Genomic DNA, 9,324 nt, shown 5'->3' on the forward strand with positions numbered 1-9,324 from the left:
TCGGGCCCTACATTGACACATCCTGAACTAAGTCATAGGGTTGTGCTTCCTCACCTAGTGAGAAGTCTACTATGTCTATCTTCCGCCGCGGTTTAGGTGCTTGCTTGCTAGACTCGGCTTTCTGTTTCATCTTCTCTTCTTTTTGAGATGCCTCCTCGTGCCTCGCACGTTTCACTCCCATAGCATCCACTTCTTCTACCTTCGCTTTTCCTTTGTGCTTCTCTCGAGCTGACTCTTCTACCTTCGCCTTCCCTTTAGCCTCTAAGCTAATGACACTCACCACTTGGTTCACCGCAGGTGGTGGGGGTAGTGGCGGAAGGAGAGGTTGGGGTGGTGGTTGCTATTGTATAGGTGGTCGCAGGATTTGGATTGCTGGGATTGGTCCTGGCTGTCTTGGTGGTGGTCTTACTCTTGGCGGAGAGATGTGATTCTGTCTCCCCCCTCTATTGAAATTCTGCCTTCTTAGGTGTGGGCAATAGTACATTCCATGGCCGTCTTCCCCGCAGTTGTAACAATGGTATTCTGGGTTCTGCCTTCGTTGTCCTCTTTCTTGTTCTGGATTTCTTCCAGATGCATGCCCTTGTTGCACCAGATGCACAGATAAACTCTCTAGTTGGGTGGTGATGCGACTCAGCAGGTCTTGCTGTTCCTGTGGTTGGACTCTATGATTGGTTGTTGCAGCCACTGGGGTTGGTCGGGCCGAGCTTGTTTCCTTTGACTCGTTTACTCTTGCTTGCATGCGCAGCTTCTTGTCTTTAAGGCGGGCTACTTCGACTGCCAACTCATATGTTGCATGAAACCTTCCCTTCACCTTCTGTCTAAGCGGCGACCATAGACCAGCAATGAAACGGTCCTTCTTCAGGAAATTAGGCGCTCCTTCACCTTCCTCCAGTGTGGAAACCCACCTCTCCCATAAGTCCACAAACTTTGATTCATAGGTGGCGTACTCCAGCAGGCCTACTTGCTTTAATTCCATTAGGAAATTTCGGAGGTCATTTGGAGGGCCATATGAAGAGAGAGAAAAATAGAGCGCGTCCAATGAGCACGAAGGCTACGTTACGTAGGAAAGTACGTGGAAAGACTCAAAAAATAGGAAAATAGCATAAAACTTTCACGAATCTAGGATTGTGGCATCGTAATTTCCTTCCTTTTATCGAGCTGTTAGGTGCTTGCCAGTGGTCCCACTTCTGATATTCTCTTATGGTCATTAATGTACTGGAGGGTGACCATTAAGCCCGCACAAGATATTGGAATTCTAAAACACTTTCCCTCCATTAGAATGCTTTCAAAGTGAATTTCCCTCCACTAAAGCTTTTCTCTGAGAGCTATGGCTTCCACGTCTTCTCGCCCAAGAAGCTCCAGGTGTTTACTGTCTCTCACACCAACAACCAATAGCTGCACTTTGCCTAGAAGGCCAAGTAGTAGCATATCCTCAATTACAATATCAACTTCAATAAGTGTAGAGAACCAATGGGTTGGACAAAGGATAAACAAAGGTTCATGGGTCCTCATGCAACCAAGAAGACCCAAGAGGTCTAGTGGTATCAACGTTTACCGCTCAGCATGGAAGGCCAGAGTGTTGGATTTCAAAGTTGAAATCGGCAAAAGATCTGTAAAGGAAGTTCTTGTTCAGCATGTGTTTACCCATCCAAACATGATAGCAAATGGTGGAAATGTATCAGATATACATCAACCACGTTGCAATTGTAAGTACTCTTGACATCTGAACTTCATTTGATCTGTAAGTACTCTTGACATCTGAACTTACTGATACTCTCATTATAACTTTTCTTATATATTTTGCAATGTTTCTTCCTCTTCTTATGAGCAATGTCTCCATTCTTCACAGCTCAATTACATTAGATTTGTCATTTTTACTTATTGATACTCTTAGTTTAACTCTTCTTATATATATTGCAGATGTTTATCCCTCTTCTTATGAGCAATGGGAGCCTGTGGAGTGCATAATAGGCCTCTTCCTTGTTTTTCATGCCCACATTGGTTCTCTACAGTATTTAGGGAGGAGCAGCAAAAGCCTGGCTGATGAAGGAATATTTTTTAATGACCACTTCTACCAACTCAGCTCAGGGAATAAGAATGGCATGTTGGTGAAAGTTCCTCTAACAACCGACTGGAACACTGTGGACTGGCCAGTTCGCGAGGAAACAATGGTGGAGGCAATGCGAAGTAAGCTCTACAAGGATATACGTAGCTCTATTCCCACCAAACTGGTTAGAATTGCAAACTGTTGTCCTGCTGCACTCTTCATAGAGTTGTTTCATAGCTACAACATCCGTGTTACGAAAACTATGTTCATGTGCAAGTCATTTCAACAGTCATCCTGTGACAAACTTCTTGACAGAGGATGGTATGTAAAGGAAGAGATTGGCTTACGGTGCGAGGTTGCGCTTGATACTCTAGTTGTCAAGTACATGATTACAAGCCAATCACTGTTACTCTCGTTTTGGTATATGCGATCACAAATGCTCAATGGTAAGTACATTCCTATGGACCAGGTTTCTGCAGGTTTGGAAGATAATCCTGCTGTGGATGTGGAAATGATTGATAAAGAGCATGGCCTACTGTTGGTGGTTACAATAAGGGAGCTATGCAGTCTTCAACAGTTGTGGCATGACATAATTGAAGAGTCAATGGACAGGGACCTATCATATTTTTCCTTTTTCCTAGCTGGCCGTAAGGTGATGCGGCGAAGGGAAAAAGATATTTTGTGCAAAGAGTTGGATGGTCGGGTTGAAGTAGTGTCAATGTAACAGATATTCTTGTGAACCCAAGTGTATACAAATGACTTTCAATACATGAAGTTTTTTGAGCTCATTTGTCAATTGTGCCCTGTGAATAAGTGTGCTTGAAATACATTTCTTTACCATGTCAAATCTCTCTCTCTCTCTCTCTCTCTCTCTCTTAATGTTAGACAAGACAAAGACATAATAGAAGAGTCATCTTAATTCATTAGAAAGTACAAACTTGTCCGTGAACAATGGACTGAGATACAATTTCTGTAAGTATGGAATCAGAATGTCTTCAAGGTAAAAATCGAAGGAATGCCCCTCGAAAGAAGGTGGTGAGATAGTTGACGGATTTAGTTCTCCCTTTTCAAGAGTATCATCAATCAATAGTGTATTAGTTGCATCAAAGGGTACATCGATTTGGCTAAACAGTTTGTACAAAAGAGGTAAGTGTGGTAGTGGCCCTCGACGGTAACGCATTTTCTTTGATCATACAAAAAGGCAAAATCTGACGTGTAAGCGCCGCATACACTGCAAACTATTGTAACTAGTGGCGACAAGTTTTGCCTTTGCATTGAAGACCATATGGCAACTTTGAAGCGCGGAAGAAGAAACTGAATAAATTCCTTGGTTCCTGGATGAACCACGACTTGACAAGTTCCCATCCGAAACGTTTGCAAATCCTCAAAGGGTTCTGTGTCACCGAGAGGCACGCGCATCAGTAGCAATCCATTGAGGTCCAAGATAATCAACCTCTGTAAAAGTTGACAAGTACATATAAGTAGTTAGAAGCTGAACATAGTTTGCCATACTTGAATAGACATTACCGGAACAACCGTATCTACAGGTAGCAAGGGTCCATACTGGGTCTCTGTAGTGTTGATGTCGTTGTTGCTCTCCTTTGCTTTAGCTTCATCATTCACATCTTCATAGTCATCATTTACATCTTCATCAGGGGTCTCCCCCATGGATCTTTCTGCCTCATTCAAGGTTTCCTCCAAGGTCTTTTCCTCTGCCTCGGTTGACCAGCTTGCATCATCTATCCTTGCCTCATCCATCCTTGCCTGATCCATATCAGTTTGCTCATCCCTAGGCCTGCTTTCCTCATCCATATCCTTTTGCTCATCCATAGGCCTGCTTTCCTCATCTTGGGTTTCATCCATAGGCTCTTTTGGCTCCTCCACTGGCTGACTTGGCTCTTTCATTGTCTCCTCTGGTTGTACACTAGCACCTTCCATATGCTCATTTGACCATTCCTCATCCTTGGCTCTTTCATCTTCTGCTGATATGACCCCCTCGGCCCGTTGTGATTCCACTGTATCGGATGCAGGGGTTTGTCGTGGTGGCACGTCATGTATTGTCATATCAATAGTGCGGTCATCCAAGCCGTTATCTTCAGGCTCTCTGGGGCTAGACATAGTAAGCATGTGTTGTATTAAACTTACCCGGTATCTTTGCAAATAATCAAATGTGTAGTTTTTTAAAGCACTCTGCAAAATTGAAAGACCACATGGTGAGAATTCTTCTATAAACTAAACCAAAATTGACTGAATGCATTGCCAAATCGTTACCTTAGTCATGAAAGGTTTTAATGCAAAGTAGCTTTGCAGGACATATTCTGCATGGAGAAGACATCTCCAGCCGCAAGAATTTCCATCGGTTTGATTTGGGACAGGTACATCTTTGATTGGGGCCTTGTATAGTTCATACCTTCCACATAGCTTGCCATAGGCAAGCAACAACCTCTTTATACAACTGCACAAAGCAGTATCAAGATGTTAGCTTGAGGCTTCAAATTTACATGGATATCTATAAGAAACACTTTCTGATACATAACACTTACAACTTAATTTCAGGGTGGGTTCCTTTTATTGAATTGAACACCCACACTGTTGGTTGGTCAACATCAAGGCATATGAGACTCCAGTGATGGTTGTTCTCATATGGAAAGACGATGATAGTTACTTCCAGCATAGCACAGTGGAGAAACCAACTCTCAAAGGTCCTAGATGGACTGTTCTTTTGTCTAATAATCACTGACATTTGTGGATCAAGAAGAAACACCTCCGTGTGGGTGTGCAGTGGGAGTTGACTTTTGATCAAGCTGCAGAGAGTATACCTGAGTCAGCAAACCTATTATCTAAGTTTTCAAAGCTAGCAAGATAGTAACACTTACTTAAGACAAGCATAGATAATTGTGTCTGAAATCTGAGCATCTAGATTCTGCAATAAATTAATGTCCACTTTTTCCAGAGCTAGCTTTCTGGCTCCATCTACAAATGGTATCTCTGCAAGCAAACCATCCTTCATTGAAAGTAGAGTTTCTTGATTGCTTGCCTCTAAGGACAGGGTCACATTGCATTCTGTTTGCCTCTGGGACTCCACTTCTACTTTTGCTTTCTCCTTAAGCTCTGCTTCCCTCATGTCCTCTGTTTGGTGAGCAACAGTCTTTGCCCTTGCCCTTGTATTCACATCATGTGTGAAATCTACAACTGTGAGTTGTGGCACTAGCTCAGGGGGGTATAAAAAAATTTCCCTCATTTTCTTATCCCTACAGACATTGGGGACCAGTAGTTTGTCATACCTCCACCTTATTCTTTTTAGTGTCTCACTATCTTTGTCCATTATAGTAACCCTGTGGGCATGGGCTGCAACAATGGTGATGTCACTGAAGTACTCCAGTAGGAAGTCCTCTGCTACTTCTTGTAGAGCCATTAATGCCACCACCTTCCACCTTTTGGTGCCCCAGGTAGCTTCTTCACATATGGACCTCACCATCCTTTGAAAGGGAAGCTTTGGTATGCATCAATCTACACATTTTTGTGCCTTTCTGATTTCTCTGAAAAGTCCCATGCAGGTTTGTAACTTCTTCACCCTTGGACATTTCAAAATTTTATTGGGTTTTCCAGGTCTCTTCTTTGGGGTTGCAAATCTGCTACTTGCCTTAGCTGCTAATCCTGGTCCCTTGCCTGCCTTCCTTGCAGTGGCTTTTGTTCTAGCCATTTCACTGTATACAAATAGAGGAGTCTCTCTCTCTCTCTCTCTCTCTCTTTCTCCCTCTCCCTCTCCTTTCTATAGCTTAGCATATTTAAAGAGAGAGAGAGAGAGAGTGAGAGACTCCCATTACTAACGGCGCGCGTGGAGCATGATTTGACCTCAAAAAACACCTCCGCGCGTCGTTAGTATAAGGTAACAGAAAGACTCTCTCTCTCTCTCTCTCTCTCTCTTTCCCCCGCCTTACTTCCTCTCTCTATAACACTCACACATACACACATAAACACATACACTGGTGGATGCACAGTACTAAAGGCGCGCATAGAGACATGCACACAGGTTGTGCCTCTCTACGTGCGCCTTTAGTAGAGAGAGAGAGAGAGAGAGAGAGAGAGAGAGAGAGAGAGAGAGAGAGAGAGAGAGAGAGAGAGAGAGAGAGAGAGAGAGAGAGAGAGAGAGAGAGAGAGATAGATAGATAGATAGATAGATAGATGGATTTTATTATCGTCCTCGGAGGTCAAATATGACCTATGGGACCAAAGTTACATGTGATGTAGTATGTGTACGGCTGATGAGTGACTCTCGATGCTCCAAAATTGTAGTGATGAGAGTCGCAATGGAGAGCCCACACTTTGGCTGGGAGAGGAAAGTGTGTAGGTCTAAGTTATGGCTGAAAATGTGAGAGAAGCAAGTTCGGATGTGATCAAAAGCTGAGCACTCTAGTAGTGTGTGGTACTCAGACTCTCGAACTTGCAGTGAGCATAATGTGCACAATCGATTTGACTCTTCTCCATTGCCCCAACGCCCTATCTCGCATCGAAGGAAATGGGAGCTAAGCCGAATTGCTGCGATAGTGCGTATCGCGGACAAGGGAATAGGCTCAAGCATGTAAGTGTGAGTACGGTTTCCTCTCTTAGCGAAGAACATGGTTTTGTAGTTGGGGGCAATATAGGTGGTGTAATGTATGAAGCGTGACCCACCGGATTTCTCCCAAGCCGTAATACATTGGCGTTGTAGAAAAGCTTCATTCACTTGCGAGTCAATTGAAGCATCATGTAGCAAGTGTAATGCATCCCATCTCCCAAACCACTTCTTTATGTCTTTCATACATCCCGTGCTCAAGATCTTGCTTTTATGCGTCTTTTGAACTTTTTTGCTTGCTTCCCATGCAATTGTAGGAAGTCGATTTGAGGGGTTTTGACGCATCTTTATCATGTACTCCACAACCCTTTCCATGCCCATAACCTCAATTGGAAGAGATCCCGACTCAAGAAGTAGGAGCATATATGGTGTTTGTGTCTTAACTTGGAGAAAGTTTGTAAGAAAACGGTTTTGGACATTCTCAAACTCTTTCCAAGTAGACTTTGAGATGCTCCCACCCCACACTTCAACTCCATAAAGAAGAACCGATGTCACCAATGCATCAAAAAGATACTTCTTGAGAACCCAACACTTGATGTTTCCCGCATTACACATGTTCTCAAATGCATAATATGCTCTCTTTCCCGCTTCCAAACGACGCATAGCACATTCATTCCACTTGTGATTGGATGGAACCTCAAGGCCAAGGTACTTAAAGCTCTCAAAAACTTCAAGTGTCGCGTTGTTGTACACAATGCATGGCTTCTCCTTATGGTTAGTTTTCACAAGCATAACCTTTGTTTTGGATTCATTTACAATCAGCCCACTATGCAAGCAAAAGTTCTCAAGGACAACCATAAGCTTTTGTGCATCTTCTAAAGTGTGTGCTAGAAGCACTACATCATCCGCATACAACAAAAGCATGATTACCGCATTGCAAATAGTGACCTCTTCAATGCCTTGTTCTTGCATAAAGTCAAGTACCATTTGTTCCAATTGATCGATGCATAGACCAAAGAGAGTTGGTGACAATGGACATCCTTGTTTAACCCCAATAGTGCTTACAAAAATTTCTGAAATTTCTCTTCCCATGCGCAATTGACAAATCACCTTCTCATAGATTCGAGAAACCGCAAGCATAAACTCACTTGGCACTTGGAGTTCTTCCATCCTTCTCCACAAATTGTTACGTGGAATCATATCAAGGGCTTTCTTAAAGTCCACAAAACAACAATACAATCGCTTGCCTTTCAACCGACTTTCCTCCATGAGAACACGAAGAGTGACAAGATGATCAATGGTGCTATGGCATCGACGAAAACCCGCTTGTCCCTTTGCACGCTTGTCATTCTCTTCAGCCCAATCAATCAATTTCATCTCCATTATGCACCCAAATAACTTTGCCATAAGAGACCCAAGCATTATAGTCTGGTAGTTGCTTACATTCTTTACATCCCCTCCTTTATGCAAAGGCTTAACCCAATTAGTACTCCAATCATAAGGCATACCATGTTGAAGTGCAAGGTTGAAAATATCACACATCCACTCATGGGTAAAATCTCCCGTCCATTTGATCATCTCTGGCTTGATACCTTGAAGATCTCCCGCTTTGCGAGTGGCCAACTTTTCAAGCCCACCGCATACATCCTCAATAGTAAAAAAAAGAAGGCATACATGGGAGTGAACCATAAAATGGCATTTTTTCAGTCTTTTCTTGCTCATATAATTGCCTACAATGTGTGTACATATCCACTAGACTCAAGTTACCAAAATTCTCAACCCGCTTGCCTCTCACGTTTCTCCAAAATCTTCCACATGCATGTGCCTTTTCTTGGACTTGAAATTCTTGTTGCTTTACTTCCCATCTTCTTCTCTTCTTTTGAATCAATGCCTTGTATGTATGCAAATGACTTTGATAGTTGTCTTTGTCCATAGTTGCATCAAGCTTTATCAAGGACTTTCGAGCATCTTGACATTCTTTATCAAACCACCTTTTGCGTGATCTATCTTTGTTGATACCATGGAGATGATTTATGGCAAAGCATTCTTCCGCACAAGAACAAATAGCTTTTTTGAAAGCTTCCCATTTAGTTTCCAATGGTGCATCACATTGAAGCTTTGTCATCCATAATTTTTGCTCAACCATTTCAATGTACATTGGTGCCCGTTTGAAATCCATACATAGTGATAACTTCTCTTTCCTTTGGCTGAGATTATCATGCTTAGTTGCTTCTCCACATGAAAGGTCAATACATAAGGTGCGATGGTCGGATTCCGGGGTCCATTGACCAAACATAAAACTCTTTATGCGATACATGATGGCTTCAGAGAGTAGCATATAGTCAATCACACTATCCCCATTATGTCTTCTACATGTAAATCCATTGGTTCCACTCCACAAAGATACACCATTGGCAATGAGCATACCCGTGCTATTACACATGTGTAAAAGTAACTTTCCATAGTGATCCGGCTCTTTCTCATCCATTGAAGTACGATCATACAAGTGAACTTCCTCCAACTCCCTTGAAATGTATGGCATATCAAATTGTTGAGTATCATGTTGCAATGTTTTTGTGCGAGCATTCATATCCCCAAATACAATAACATCACCTTCACCTTTGAAATAAGCAATGTCCTCTTCCAAATCAGAAAATGGTTGATCTCTATCCATGCAAGCATAAAAGGGAGAATCATGATGAGGAATGTAGCAACCGGCTAC

The sequence above is a fragment of the Adiantum capillus-veneris genome, chromosome 28 (assembly GCF_014529385.1).
Source record: "Adiantum capillus-veneris isolate H3 chromosome 28, ASM1452938v2, whole genome shotgun sequence".
Taxonomy (NCBI): domain Eukaryota; kingdom Viridiplantae; phylum Streptophyta; class Polypodiopsida; order Polypodiales; family Pteridaceae; genus Adiantum; species Adiantum capillus-veneris.